Source organism: Fundulus heteroclitus, unplaced genomic scaffold, assembly GCF_011125445.2.
Source record: "Fundulus heteroclitus isolate FHET01 unplaced genomic scaffold, MU-UCD_Fhet_4.1 scaffold_109, whole genome shotgun sequence".
In the NCBI taxonomy this organism is placed as follows: domain Eukaryota; kingdom Metazoa; phylum Chordata; class Actinopteri; order Cyprinodontiformes; family Fundulidae; genus Fundulus; species Fundulus heteroclitus.
This window is the reverse complement of record NW_023396522.1, coordinates 653,343-668,530: the sequence shown is the minus strand read 5'-3', so window position 1 is coordinate 668,530 and position 15,188 is coordinate 653,343. Positions and strand designations below refer to the sequence as shown.

Genomic DNA, 15,188 nt, shown 5'->3' with positions numbered 1-15,188 from the left:
CATTTGTAACCTCTGCCTTACATAAACACTAGAATTAAATCTTAATAAATAAAATTATAGACAATTATTTCAGTAACTCAATTCAGTAAGTGAAATACACTATATTCAGGGGTTGGACAATGAAACTGAAACACCTCTCATTTTAGTGTGGGAGGTGTCATGGCTAAATTGGACCACCGTGGTGGCCAATCATCAATAATTGCACATTGAACCAATAAGAACAGAGTGTGAAGGTCCAATTAGCAGGGTAAGAGCACAGTTTTGCTCAAAATATTGCAATGCACACAACATTATGGGTGACATGGGTGAGTTCAAAGGAGGACAAATTGTTGGTGCACATCTTGCTGGATGTGTCAAAACTTTCTTCAATTGAATAAAAACAAAACTGAAGTAATAATATTTGGACCAATAGAGGAGAGATCAAAAGTTAGCACACAGCTTCAGTCGCTTCAGCTAGAAACCACTGATCAGCCCCGAAACCTTGGTGTAGTGTTGGACTCAGACCTGAACCTCCAAAAGCATTTACAGACAGTGACAAGGTCGGCTTTCTATCACTTGAGTAACATTTCCAGGATTAAAGGACTAATGTCTCAAAAGGATCTGGAAAAACTAATCCATCCGTTTATATTTAGTAGAATTGATTACTGCAACAGTGTTTTCACAGGTCTGCCTAAAAAGTGGACAGCTGCAGCTGATCCAGAACGCTGCTGCACGCGTCCTCACTAAGACTAAGAAAGTAGAGCACATCCCCCCCAGTTCTTTACCCAAGTCCTTACACTGGCTCCCTTTATCTCAGAGAATAGACTTTAAAATTCTTCTGTTAGTCTATAAATCCCTAAATGGCTTAGCACCCAAATACATCACAGACTTGTTATCAGTGTATCAACCCTCCAGACCACTAAGGTCTTCTGGCTCCAGCCTACTCTGCATACCTAGAACCAGAACTAAACAAGGAGAAGCAGCATTCAGTTCCTATGCTCCACTTATCTGGAACAAACTTCCAGAAAACTGTAAAAGTGCGGAAAGCCTGAGTTCTTTAAAATCAAGATTAAAAACACATTTGTCTAAAATTGCCTTTGACTGTTCTAGTTAAACTGTTTTACTGTTTTCAATGTTGTTCTTTGTTTCTACATTCTATCTCTACTTGCTTTTATTCTATTTTCTATCTACATTTTATTCCTACTTGCGTTTATTTTGCTATATTTTAATCATGTAAAGCACTTTGTATTGTCTCTGTACTGAATTGTGCTATATAAATAAATTTCCCTTGCCTTGCATCTGTGACCAAGACAGCAAGTGTTTGTGATGTAAGAGCCACGGTATACAGGGTAATGTCAGCACACCACCAAGAAGGACGAACCACATCCAACAGGATCAACTGTGGACACACGAGGAAGTTGTATGAAAGAGATGTTCGGATGCTAACCAGGATTGTATCCAAAAAACATAAAACCATGGCTCCCCAAGTCACAGCAGAATTAAATGTGCACCTCAACTCTCCTGTTTCCACCAAAACTGTCCGTTGGGAGCTCCACAGGGTCAATATACACAGCCGGGCTGCTATAGCCAAACCTTTGGTTACTCGTGCCAATGTCAAACGTCGGTTTCAATGGTGCAAATCTTGGGCTGTGGACAATGTGAAACATGTATAGTTCTCTGATGAGTCCACCTTTACTGTTTTCCCCACATCCGGGAGAGTTACGGTGTGGAGAAGCCCCAAAGAAACGTACCACTCAGACTGTTGCATGCCCAGAGCGAAGCAGTGATGGTTTGGGCTGCCATATCATGGCATTCCCTTGGCCCCATACGTGTGCTAGATGGGTGCGTCACTGCGTAATAAAAAGATTTCCCTTTTACACAACATTATGAATAACCTCAGAGTTTAAGAAAAGTATTTGCAATTTCAACAGTACTTTTACTCAGTTAAACATTTATTTAAGTGCATTATGCATAGGAACTGGTCACAGTGATTGTAAGATGTTGAAAAACATTTATTCACAGTTTTTGGGACTTAAAAAAAACACACACTAAGTGCTGCTGTTAGACTTGAACTCCCATCCCTCCAGACTTTCATAGGCCATTGTTCATCTAGAGTTCACCATCCCCCCATTTTGCTTTGAATCCAACCAAGCTGGTCAACTTCTTTAGTGCTTCGTTGTGCCGTTAAAATTAGCGTTTATGCTGCTTTGGTTTCGCAGATAATATAAGTTTTAATTTCGGCCGGTGACGTCATCACAGGCCGCCGCTACAAAATAAAGCGCTACATTGTTATTCCTTTGCTGGTGCTGAGCTGGAGCCAAAGCAAACCAGAGTGGTCAACTTCTTTAGTGCTTTGTGCATGTTTGTGCCGTTAAAATTAACGTTTGTGCTACTTTGGTTTCGGAGATATTATGAATTTTAATTTCAGCCGATGACTTCATCCCAGACCGCCGCTTCAAAATAAAGTGCTACGTTTTTCTTTCTTTGCTGGTGCTGAGCTGGTCCAAAGCAAACCACAGTGGGCTACTTTTTCAGTGCTTTGTTTGTGCAACAACAACCTTGGAATAAAATAAAATAAAGTTTTCATTAAGATTTGCAGCCCAATAGTTTTTGGGGAGCGTTAAGTTTTTAATATTTTGTGCTGAGCTCAATACACAACAAACCAAATTGGTCTATATTTTTAGGCATTTCTAATTCAATCTATATGCTTTATACTTTCAGCTGATAACACAGTCAATATATTCATAGTTGAACAATATTTCCCACTTCAAGCATAAAGCCAATAAAAAGTGGAATGGTCCTTCAGCCTAATTAAAGGTTTAGCTTAGGTCGACAAAGGTACGTTTTAGGAGATCGTTCCTTACAGTGTTGTTATACTTTATAGGCTGACCAGTGTGATTTATTTTTTGCAGTTTTTCTGTTATTGATTTTAGTTTGGGTATGTTTTCTGCGTTATATAAGCCTGTATACTTTAATTGCCCTTTTGTTAGGTGCAGAATCTCCTAATCTCCCTATTGTACTGCAATAAAGGTTTGCTATTCTAATTAATTCAGAGGAGTAATGAACTATGACTACTAAGATCAACTATAACCAAGTTACTGTTTGAAAATGTTATAAACATTATACTCTCGGAGAAGAATAAACCCTTCTGATTAGGAAAAATAGACTTTATGAAAACAGTTGAACATTCTAATAAATGAAATGCCTTTTTTGTGGCTCACTTGACATTGCTATCTAAAGTAAAGTTCTTTAAATGAGACAAAATAAATCGTAATATTTATTCAGGAATAAAGTACAAAACAATATAACACACATTTTACAATAGCGGCTAAAACATCTTGCATGATAAAAGAAAAATATAAAATTAATAACTGCTTTCTTGAGAAAAGTGTTGAGACCAAATGGTAGATCTGACCACATCTTCTTACACAAATGAGGAACATCATTAAGGACGCCAGCCATCCTGCACAGAGACTGTTCCAGCCTCTCCCCTCAGTCAGGAAACTAAAAAAACAAGTTTCCCCAGAGATCTTTGCCAATAAGCAGGAATATATAAATAATTTTATAAGAATTTTGTGGGGGGTTTCTCCGAAACCAAAGCAGCACAAACGATAATTTTAACGGCACAAACCTGCACAAACGAAGCACTAAAAAAAGTAGCCCAGTTTGATCGGATTCGAAGCAAAATGGGGAGATGGTGAATTCTGGATGACCTTAACAAATATTCTTTAATATCTTCAAAACCAAAACAGCACAATCGCTAATTTTAACGGCACAAACCTGCACAAACGAAGCACTAACCATTCCGTCTATTTAACTGAGTTTTTTCTGTGGGTGGGGTGTCAGCTTCACGCAGCTTCACGCAGCTTCACGATCTCTCCTCCGCTGCAGCGGAGGAGAGATCGCGCTGCTGTTAGGCTTTTACTGCCATCCCTCCAGACTTCCATAGGCCATTGACAAATTTAGTGAAAAGTAACTAATTATAAATTATCCTTAAAAGACAAAATGTTGAAAAATCAAAGGGCTTATTTAACGCTTTGAGAACATATCTTGTATTCGGCCACAAAGTCAACAATAGTAGAATGATCTTTTAAGCTTATAAGACCATTTTTAAGATGCCAATATGTGTAGCATATAGCTCAGTGGCGTAGCCTAGCCACCGCATTTCTACCATAATATAAAACCGACATTAAATAAACGACTCACCATCACGTAGTTGCAAGGAAAACACCCAATGGAACCCTTCGTCTGGGTTAATGGACTTGATTCAACAATATCCTTCAGTAATTTAGGAAAAACGGCAGTACAGCACTGCAAGCACTCTGACCCGGAACTCAAAGAGTACTGCTTGTTGTCTGCTCTGAATAATACACAGCGCCACTCGTGGACAGTATAGGAACTGCAGGAACGAAGTGCGTCTTTTTCAGTAATCATTGTTGAATGATGATAATGCATTTGGCTGCCGCGTTTGACACCTCTGCTCTATACCATACTAATAAATGATTGTGGTCTAAAACCAGGTGTTTTGGTTTCATTGTCCAACCCCTGTAGATGACTTATTTTCTAGCGATGATTTCTGTCACGAGGACATAATGCAGTGTTGTGCTGGCAGCCGTCCCAACTAATTAAAAATAAGATTTAAGATTAAAATAGTACATTATAGTAGTAAAATAAATACAATTATTGTGGTTTAAGGACAAGTTTGGTACCTGCATTAAGGTTAATTTCAAAAGGTACTTGTCATTTTCAGACTAAAAAACATTCTAAAAAGATGTTCTAATTCAGTGAATATGACTGGATATTTAAACAGAAAATAATAATGAAATTAATTATTATTTCAACTAGCAGTTTTTGAGTATGACTAAAATTCGAGGCAGTGAAGGAGGGTAACTGATAAGTGATGGCTGATGGTGGAGAGCTTGCAGGCCTGGCTTTGGTGGAGAAGCAGCAAACAACTGTGGCAGGAAATGTGACTTTCATTTCAATGCAATGCAAAACTGGAGAACAGTAGAAATCAGTAGAGTGAGAAAAACTGGCCCTGATGTCCTCCAGTAGCCTAAGCCTGATTGTAGGATGTCACTGAACTCTCGTTACATTACAAAGTTTACAATAATAAGGAGAGCCAGCGAAATGCTTGAGGCAGGATTTGACAGGAAAAGGAGGAGATTAAGTATTAATATGAAATAAATTAATAAACAATACATAAAATACTTTAATGTTTTCTTAAAACGTCTGAATACAAACTGTCCCAAAACATGTTAAATAAATTCCTTTATCATCATTAATTTATACCAGTTGTTCAAGTTATTTAATTGTTACTTGTTAAAAAAATATATTATTGTAAATTAGAAATGTCCCATGCTCCTGAATGCACCATAGCTTTCTGACGCTCGCGAACGCATCACACTGGTCTGAGAACGCAGCGCGGAGTAGAGGCACGTTTCTGCTTATGACAAAGCTTTGCCGTTTGTAAAACTCATGTCGGCTGGCACGGTTTATTGTTCTGTTTGAATGACAAGAGACCACAACAAATGAGCCTGCTAATGAGCCAACAGCCGACAAGAGAAGGTCTGCATCGAAGGAGCATGGAAAATTGGTGTTATTAAAACATGATTAAATACTACAATGTAGGATGAAAAAATAAAATATGTGAATAACAAAGTTAAAGGCATGAGGTGAACTGTATTGATTTAAATTGAAAAATCGTTTTTTAAAGCCAAAGGGAAATTAAATATTGGGTGAAAATGTAATTCTCTAAAATTGGCACAACTTGGATTCGAACATTTGATCTTCTGCTTTGCAGCCCGACACCTAACCCACTCGACCAAAACACCAGTGTCGTGCTCGAACGTGCATTATTGAGAGGTCAGTTGTGTTAAGAAGTGTTTTTTGCGAATTTTGTTCCAACTGTAAGTCGAAACGGCGTCAAGTACAAAAAGCCCTGATCGCGGCGTCGAGACGCACGTTTTGATATATAGTTTGTGGGGGTACAGCCTATAGTTCGAGCTGTATTAACGGTGACGGAATATTAATAAACAATAAAGAAATCCTTATTGGGTGCATAACATAAGGCCTCCGCCATGCATTTTCAACGCATAGGCGGGCGCCTAATAAAGAAATTCTTATTAGGTGCATAACATAAGGCCTCCACCATGCATTTTCAATGCATAGGTGGGCGCCTAACTAGAATCGTTCAACTTCTGAAGAAGTTGAAGAAGGCGCCCGCCTGGTGGTGCGTATAACTGAAGTTATTAATTGTTAACCTGACTCAAGCCAGACGCATGTCGTTCCGCCTAGCTCCACTCACATACAGCGACGCAGGAAAAAAATATTTTTTTTAAATGTGTTTGCGGCTCTAGTGGCACGCGTTTTATTCACAGTGAGCTGACAGGAAGAGGGGGAAAGACAGGCGGCAAAGCACCACGGGTCGGAGTCGATCCCGGGCCGACCGCGTTGAGCACTAAAGGCCTCCTTATATGGTTCGCGCTAACCGCTCCGGGGCGTGTCCGCTGCAGAGGCGGACGTGCCCGCTGGTCGGGAGAAGGGCGAAAACATGGTTTCCACCAACAAAAGCCTTCAGAGCCGTTCTCTGATGTTCTTTAATTGAAACAATATTAGGTAGATTGGACAACACGGAAGAAATAGCAGCATCAATGTTAACGCTTGATTCCTCGACGAGCCGCCATTGTTATCAAAACAGTCCCACGTCATGGTTGCATCTCCACTACGTCATATCTATGAAATTCCAGCCCTGCGTCCTGATTGGCCAGACAATAAAATTGGTTGGAGAAATCACTTTCTATGAGCGATGTCCCAGATGTATGTGAGTGGAGCTAGGCGGAGCAACATACATCTGGCTTGAGTCAGGTTAATTAATTGTTACTTGTAAAAAAAATAAAAATAAAAAAAAAGGAAAATTTCCCTCCCCCCCATTGCACTGGTGGGCCCAAGTGGCCCCTTAGTTCGCCTGGCTGGCCCTCTGCAGCATGCAGAGACATGAGGGAGAGTGTATGTAATTGGATTAGAATGGAACACTTTGACTCGAACAGCGCTCGATCTTTCGCGAACCGTAAATGGTAGAGACGTAATTTTTTCTGCGTTTATTTCGTAACCGATTGAGGAACAAGGCAATCTATGGGTTTTTGCTGGAAATATTTTAATGTAGGCACAAATAAATCATGAAAAAAGGTAATTTTGAGGAAAACTGAAAAATCTTAGAAATATTGTCCCGAACAAATGGCTGTACCTGAAAAAGTGTAAGAGATATCAAAATAATTCATTCACCGTGAGTATCAGCAGGCTTTTGAGGATTATGGTGCCTATTTTTATGTTTGTACAAAAATCGGTGTAGGCACAGCGAAGATGTAAAAAAGTGCATCATTTGGGGGCATGGAGTTCTGATCCTGTTTGAGCTGCGATTTACCCCGCGAGCAGCACTTCGTTTCTCCGGAACGATAAAGGTTAGAGACGTAATTTTTTCAGCGTTTATTTCACAACGGATAGGGGAACCGGACAAGCTATGGGTTTTTGCTGGAAATATTTGAATTTAGGCACAAAGAAATCATGCAAAAAAGGTAATTTTGAGGAAAATTGAAAAATTTCAGAAACATTGTCCCGAACAAATGGCTGTAGCTGAAAAAGTATAAGAGATATCAAAATAATTCTTTCACTGTTAATATCAGCAGGCTTTTGAGGACTATGGTGCTCATTTTTATGTTTGTACCAAAATCGGTGTACGCAAAGCAAAGTGCATAATTTGGGGGGAAGCAAGTCTGATGCTCTTTGAGGATTTGACACATTTGCTACTCCCGAACAAATTGTTCCTGCGGCAAGACTGTAACAGTTATCCACAAAAGTCCTTTTTTGTGAGTGCCAGAAGGGTCTGGACATGCATGTGTGAAAGTCTCATGTCTCTACATCAAACGGTTTAGAAGGCGATGCGAAAACATGTGTTTTGTTTGGGATGTTCAGGTGTGATTTTTCAAAACGGCTCCATAGGAAATGAATGAGGAGGGTTTTGACTTGGTGTCGCTCTGAGGTGATTTGCGAAAAATCTATAAATGCTACGCCAATGAGGATTACATTTCCTGAATCCAGACAAAAATACCTACGTTTTGATGTATGATTCGTGTATGTAGAGTGAAACTTGAGCGAGTAAGCTGAAGTTGTTTGGAGTTTGAAATCTTTGAAAACGCCAGAGTGGCCCACTCTGAGAGTCTGAGAATTCCCTCCATAGACTTCCATTAGAAACGATGATTCTGCTGTTTTTTGGACATGAGCTTTGAGGAGTAACTGTAAGAAAACCATAAAAGATATCCACATCCCGTTTTCACTTCTGAGTAGTTCAAAGATATATCTACAAACTGGAAGTTAAATGGTGTTCGTAGGTGAAAGCATGACGATACAGCATGACGATACAGTACAGCGTTGAAAATGGTCATTTGGAGGTTTTTTGAGGCTTTCTTTCTATCCGACTCCATTCATTCCTATGGGGTTTTTTGGGGTGGTTTTTTGCTAATTTCGTTGCCATGGTAACTGGAAATGGCGTGAAGTACAAATAGCATTCATTTATATCAGTTGTTCAAATTATTTGTTACTTGTAAAAAAAAAAAAAAATATTGGGTACCCCCAGCGGGTTGCGAACCTGCGACATTTGGTGCACCAGCCCAACACCTAAACCACTGTACCAAAAAAAAGTGTCATGCTGAACTCTGCATTGTGGAGAGGTCAACTGTGTCTAGGAAGTGGTTTTGAGAAGTGGTTTTTGGTTAATTTTGTCACCACGGTAACTTTAAATGGCGTCAAGTACAAATAGCACACTTCGCGGCGTCGAGACGCACGTTTTGATATATAGTTTGTTGGGGGTACAGCCTACGGTACGGGCTGTATTAACGGTGACGGAAGATTAAAATGGAATAATAATATTAAAAGAAACCCTTATTAGGTGCATAGTATAAGGCCTCCGCCATGCATTTTCAATGCATAGGCGGGCGCCTAATAATAATAATTTTAAGAAACCCTTATTGGGTGCATAGTATAAGGCCTCCGCTATGCATTTTCAATGCATAGGCGGGCGCCTAATAATAATTATAAAGAAACCCTTATTAGGTGCATAGCATAAGGCCTCCACCATGCATTTTCAATGCATAGGCGGGCGCCTAACTAGTTACAAAATACATTTGTGACAGTCGAGGAGAGGTGCTTTAAAATAAAGACCAGAAAAAATCAAGCGGTTTCTCATATTTGTTTGTTTTGAAAATGTATATTTAAAAAAATGAGTGGTATGCTGTTGCTTATGTCCTGTATTTACAGACGGTGGTTCCCAGAAGAATTTCGTATGGTACCTCACAAGACTGCAACCCACAGGTAACAAAAAGAGAGCCCCAGAACTGTCATTTATAATAAACAAAATCAGTGCAAAATACCAGTAGGCATTAATGTGGGTTTGAATTAATTTTGAATACTTTATACTTTTTAAAGGACACTTGCCTCTACTTGTTATCCAAAAAGGCTGATTAGTCTGTTGAGTGGTGTAGCAGGTGTGATTATTCTTACAAGATCTCCCTTAGTTAAAACCTTAAGTCAATTCAATTCAGTTTTATTTATATAACGTCATTTCACAACATGTCATCTCAAGGCACTTCACAAAGTCAAATTCAATCAAATATACAGACAGATTGGTCAAAAAAGTGTCAAGACTCGATACAAATTGCATCTGCCTCGACCGACTGGGGGTTAGAGAAGACAGACCAGAGACACAAAAGCACACATTGATCTAGGAATCCTTTCTATGTTATATGGTAATAGTAGATGATATGCCCCCCGGATGATGTCACAGCTAAAGGTGTACCTACTATGAAGAGAAAAGACAGAACATAATTTGAAATAACAACAAACAATAAAAATTGGAGGAGAGTGGGAGAATTCAGCAGAGTGGGGAAAAATAGATCTTGATGTCCTCCAGCAGCCTAAACCTATAGCAGCATAACTACAGAGATAGCTCAGGGTAACCTAAGCCACTCTAACTATGAGCTAAATTTTAAACCTAGTCTTAAAAGTAGACAAGGTGTCTCACAGACCAAACTGGGGGTTTGTTCCACAGGAGAGAAGCCTGATAACTAAAAGATCTTCCTCCCATTCTACTTTTAGAGACTCTAGGAACCACCAGTAGACCTTCAGTCTGTTGTACACACACACACACACACACACACACACACACACACACACACACACACACACACACACACAGCAGCTGGCCATAATAAGAAGCTCCGTGCTTGCAGTCAGAGCAAAGGGAACAGAGAAGAGAAGAGAGAACCCTGGTAAAACATTACTTTTCAAGTGCACTGCAAATGAGTCCCTGTTGGAATTGCCCCTTTCTCCAAACGCAGGCTTGATGCCAATACCGCCTGGTATTATCCCATGTTAACGAAACACCCCAGAGCAAAATGTGATGCTCATACAAGGAGCTTAAAAGGAGAGATCCAGTTTAAGAGTGGCTTATGTTAGCGTCCTTCCACAAGTGATGTAAATCGAGGAGTATCAAACTGTTGCTTGGTAGAGAACATGCTCTTGTGGGTTTTTATGGTTTGTACAAATAGCATGCACAAAAACAAGTCACTTTCCCACTCCTAATTTTATGGAAGCTTTTAACTTAGGCCCAACACAACACACAAGTTTTAACAGGAAAAGGTCTGAATTCCAGGTCATGACACCTTTACAGTCCTGCTCATCATTATTGGCACCCTCTCATGTTTTGCATAATTGAATGAATATCTTCAGAAATAAATGAAAATGTACTAAGTTTATATCAGCTGGATCTTTCAATTGGAGGTCCAAAGTAATTTAACAAAGACAATTGTTGTTTCAACATAGATATTGTATTTCCAAAGGAAAAACAGAAAACCAGCATGTGCACTAATGTTGACACCCCTCCTTAATATTTGGTTGCACAACCTTTGGCAGCGACGAAAGCCTCCAAACATTTTTTACATCCATCTATAAGTTTCTTGCACTTCTCGGGTAGTATTTTCTCCCACACTTTCTTTGCAATGTGCTCAAGCTCTTGAACATTTGCAGGGTTCCTTTCTCCAATTGCAAATTTTATGTACCCCCTAAGATTTTCAATTGGATTGAGATCAGGACTCATTGCTGGCCATTTTAAAACAGTCCAATTTCCCCCTTTCAACCATTCTTGCGTGTTTAGGAGGTGTGCTTTGGGTCTTTATATTGCTGGAGGACCCATGATCTTCGCCTCAAACCAAGTTTTCTTACACTGGGCAAGATATTTCGCTCTAGAATTTTGTGATAATCTTCTGATTTCATGATGCTTGTGATACGGTCAATGCCTCCAGTACCAGATGCAGCAGAGCAGACCCACGACATTATGGATCCTCAACCATGCTTGATTGTTAGTATAGTGTCCTTATTCTTAAGGTCTTCATTGCACCGTCTGTAAACATACTGTTTGTGTGCATTACAAAAAAGCTCCAGTTTTGTTTCATCTGTCCAAAAAACATTGGCTTGAGGGTTGTCCAGGTTGTGTTTTACGAAGATCTGTCATTCTTTTTTATGTATTTTCTTCCGCAATAGGGTCTTCCTTGTCCTCCACCCATGAAGCCCTGCTTCTGCTACTTGTTGAAACAATTACACCAGACTGATCCAGGTTGGTCTTCAGGTCTTTAGATGTTTGACATGGTGTTTTTTTCACCATTCGCACCAACCTTTGCAGGTTTCTGTCATCAATGTTTCTCTTACCCCTATGTCCAGGGAGGTTCTTGACAGGAAAAGTTCTTAATAACATTACGCACCGTTGAAATAGGGATACCAAGGTCTTTGGAGATGGCCTTATACCTCTTGCAGGTCTTGTACTTGCAAATAATAGCACATCTGATGTCCTCAGACAGCTCCTCTGTCTTTACCATTGTCACACATGAAGGGGCAATAACAGGTGGCCTTTTAAAACACCAAAATTATCATTTGTTGGATAATTCATGTCACATGGGTGGAGGCAATTCATCATAGGTGATCCTTATTTGTGATTTGCAACAGGTGAGCCAAATTGTGTTTCCATACTGATATGCAGCAAAGGGTGCCAATACCATTGACACGTTAAACATTATTTTCTATATTTTCCTCATGACGTTTATTTTTTTAAATGTTCTTTATCATTTGCTGTTTTGAATCAAACACAATCTATCTGTAGTATCTGTAGTTCACTTGAGGAATTTCCTTCAGTAGATATTCAGTAATATCTGCTTAAACTTCACGGGTGCCAATAATGGTAAGCAGCACAGTAACTGGTTTCAGTGAGATGGGTCTATCCCTGTGAATGTCCACCACCACCTCTTTTGCTTTTTCTGCATTTAACCTGAGATGGTTTTGCTGGCACCAGTCTACAAAGCTCTGAATACATTGTCTCTACTCTGTGCCCTCCTCATCTGTGGTGAGACCGACTATGACAGAGTCATCAGAGACCTTCTGAAGGGTCACCTGGGGAGCTGATGAAGTCTGCAGTGTAGAGGGTTAACAGAAACTGTCCTAGCACAGTTGCCTGTATGTGGTCCTGTGCTGCAGAGCACATGATCTCCCCTGCTGTGTTCAGCATGCTGGGGGTGGGATATACACTATGATGGTGAGCAGATTTGTGCACACCCGGCACTGACGAATAAACATAAAAAATGTAAATTCAAAATATAGCACACACAATTATGTATAAATAGATAGTGATAGATAATAGGTACACCTGGGTCAGATATTTAGGATAAATTCAGTTGGCCTCTGAATTTTAACAATCTAAGTTTGATCAGAGGATATTGACAAAACATCCGGGGCTTGAGGCATGGAGGCCAAGGTCTAATGTCATGTCTGAATACCATACCATTTTTTATAACAAATTATAAATGTTGCACTAAATAATAAACTTGATAAAAACCCAAATGGAGGTCTTGTTTTGCATAATGCTGTGCAAAAAGACAAGAGACTGGAGAACAACACAGAGAGATGGTGTATGAAGTCATACCATACTCCATATAAAAAGATACCTTTAGTTCTTCATATCACTATTTTTTATTTTTTAGTTCTATCTAAAGTAATGAAATGTCACTTATTGCTCCTTTAAGCAACATGTTTTACTGCCACTCAAAAAATGTTTTAGCTGTATTATGTATAACAATTAAATATTGCTGTATGATATTCACTTTCAGTGTTTCCCGCAGGAATTTACTTAGGCGAGGCGGTGAGTTGGGGGGAGAGACTCGACGACAACTTTTGCGCAGACCGAGGGGGGGGGGGGGCGTATCCATGTGTTTTTTCCCTGCCATTCACTATATGCTCGCGCGACAGCAACCACAAAAAACTGTGTGTTAACGTTAATTAGACATGCAACCATATCGAGTTATTTTTTTATTTTTTTGGAATGTTGGCGAGGCGGTAGCGTGAGTTTGGAGAGGCGGGCCGCCTCGCCAACATTGCGCTGCGGGAAACCCTGACTTTAAAACTCTACATATTTTGTTTTCAGAGCCTCAGACGACATAAAGGAGAGTATTAAGGAGCTGCAATACTACAGAGACAGCATCTTTAAAGTGCCAACAGAGGAGAAGAAACGCAAGATTGTTGAAAATGTAGGCAATAAAATGAATTAGTCCTTGAGTGAGACTTTTAAAATGCATTTGAACAGTTTTGTTTTTGTCTGATTCTATTTCTTATTGCATTCCTTTGAAGAAGTCCTGTTAATTTACAGTTCTGTTACTTGTTGTACCGACTAAGATTCTAATAAGCATTTCTTTCTGAAAATTAATTTAAGGTGAATGCTTTAGAATTGGAATTTAGGCAGAGTCACTCTGACACAATTTTGCTTTTCATTGAATTTGTTTGAGGAAGCAGAGCATCTATATCCCTGGAATTTCTATACAAATTACTCAAGTTTAAAAAGTGGGTTGTTACAGATTAAGTGGATATTTCATTTCAATGTTTTATGGACAGATTACAAATAAAGTCCAGTGTTGCAGTCCTCATCTAGAGAATATAAGATGGAACCTTTAATTAAATCCGTTTTTCTTACAGCAAGTCCCTAAATTTGTACATTTAGATAAGCAGCTACTGCATTAGTTTCTGTTCCTAGTTTGAGAATATGACACAGAATTCAGACACAATGATAATGATGGCTGTGGTTATTGAACCCTTGACCAGGTAACTAGCTCACCCAGATCACAACAGCATAACATACCTGTTCTTAGTTTTCAAAAAACAGGTGGGTAGGCCATACGGTAAACCACCTGCTATTTGAAAATAAAAAAAATAAAAAAATAAAATCTTGCTCAGCTAGCTTCTTTGTTGGGATTGTCAAATTTTGCAAACTTTCCCAGCACATTCAGAGAATTTGGACATATTCAAATTTGCAGCAGGCATATGGCTGTACCAAAATGATAACTTGCTTTTCAATATCACTCAACAAAACCTCTGATAAAACTTCCATGGTGGCTGATGATAACAGCGCCTCAGCATGGGAGGAACCGCAAATGCTCGCAAAAACATGGTATCTCTGTCTATTGCATCAAATTGGGTTTAGCTGAATAACACCATTAACTGGTTTTTATGCCTCTGCATGAGTAATACAAGCCTGTTATTATCTTTATGAATAATGGTGCTCCAAGATGGCTGTTACCCCAGATTTTGGTAGCCTTTCCCTGATGATTTAACCTCAGTGCAGCTCACAGAGTTCATATCAACAAGAAATGGCTACTGGAGGCTGGCATCAAATGGAGTGGCCGGCATTTTCGTCAGACCTGAATCCCATACAGCACCCTTGGATGAGTCATTTTGTAGAGACTTGTAACCCCACACCCCCGAAACTTGATGACCTGAGGGCAGCCCTTCAACAAGAATGAATTTCATGGATCAGCAGACAAGAAATCCACGTGTAGACAACATGAGATGTCGTCATCAAGCTATGATAGATGCCCAGTAAACATAAAGCCATACACTGACTTTTTATTGTTGTGGTATAGCCAACCACTATTAACTTTTCTTACACTAAATTGTTTGACATGAAAAAAGTACCCATCTACTTAAATGTACACCTTAGCATATTACTACTCCCAAAAGTCAAAATCCCTAATTTCTTGTAAGTTGTTTTGCTTTATAAATCCTAAAGCGCTTTACTTATGTTTGCAATTTTCAGCAGAAGTGTACCTTTTTTAACTTTAAAC

The 15,188-nt window shown here is 39.4% G+C and overlaps 1 long non-coding RNA gene across 1 annotated transcript in view; it reads left to right on the top strand.

The window, feature by feature from the left end:
* smfn overlaps positions 1-13,994 on the top strand; it is a 79,675-nt gene extending 65,681 nt beyond the window's left edge. The window contains exons 6-7 of the long non-coding RNA XR_004928213.1: positions 9,292-9,345; positions 13,499-13,994. This is a non-coding gene — a long non-coding RNA (small fragment nuclease). The remainder of the gene's footprint in view (positions 1-9,291; positions 9,346-13,498) is intronic.
* The last annotated feature ends 1,194 nt before the right edge of the window (positions 13,995-15,188 follow it).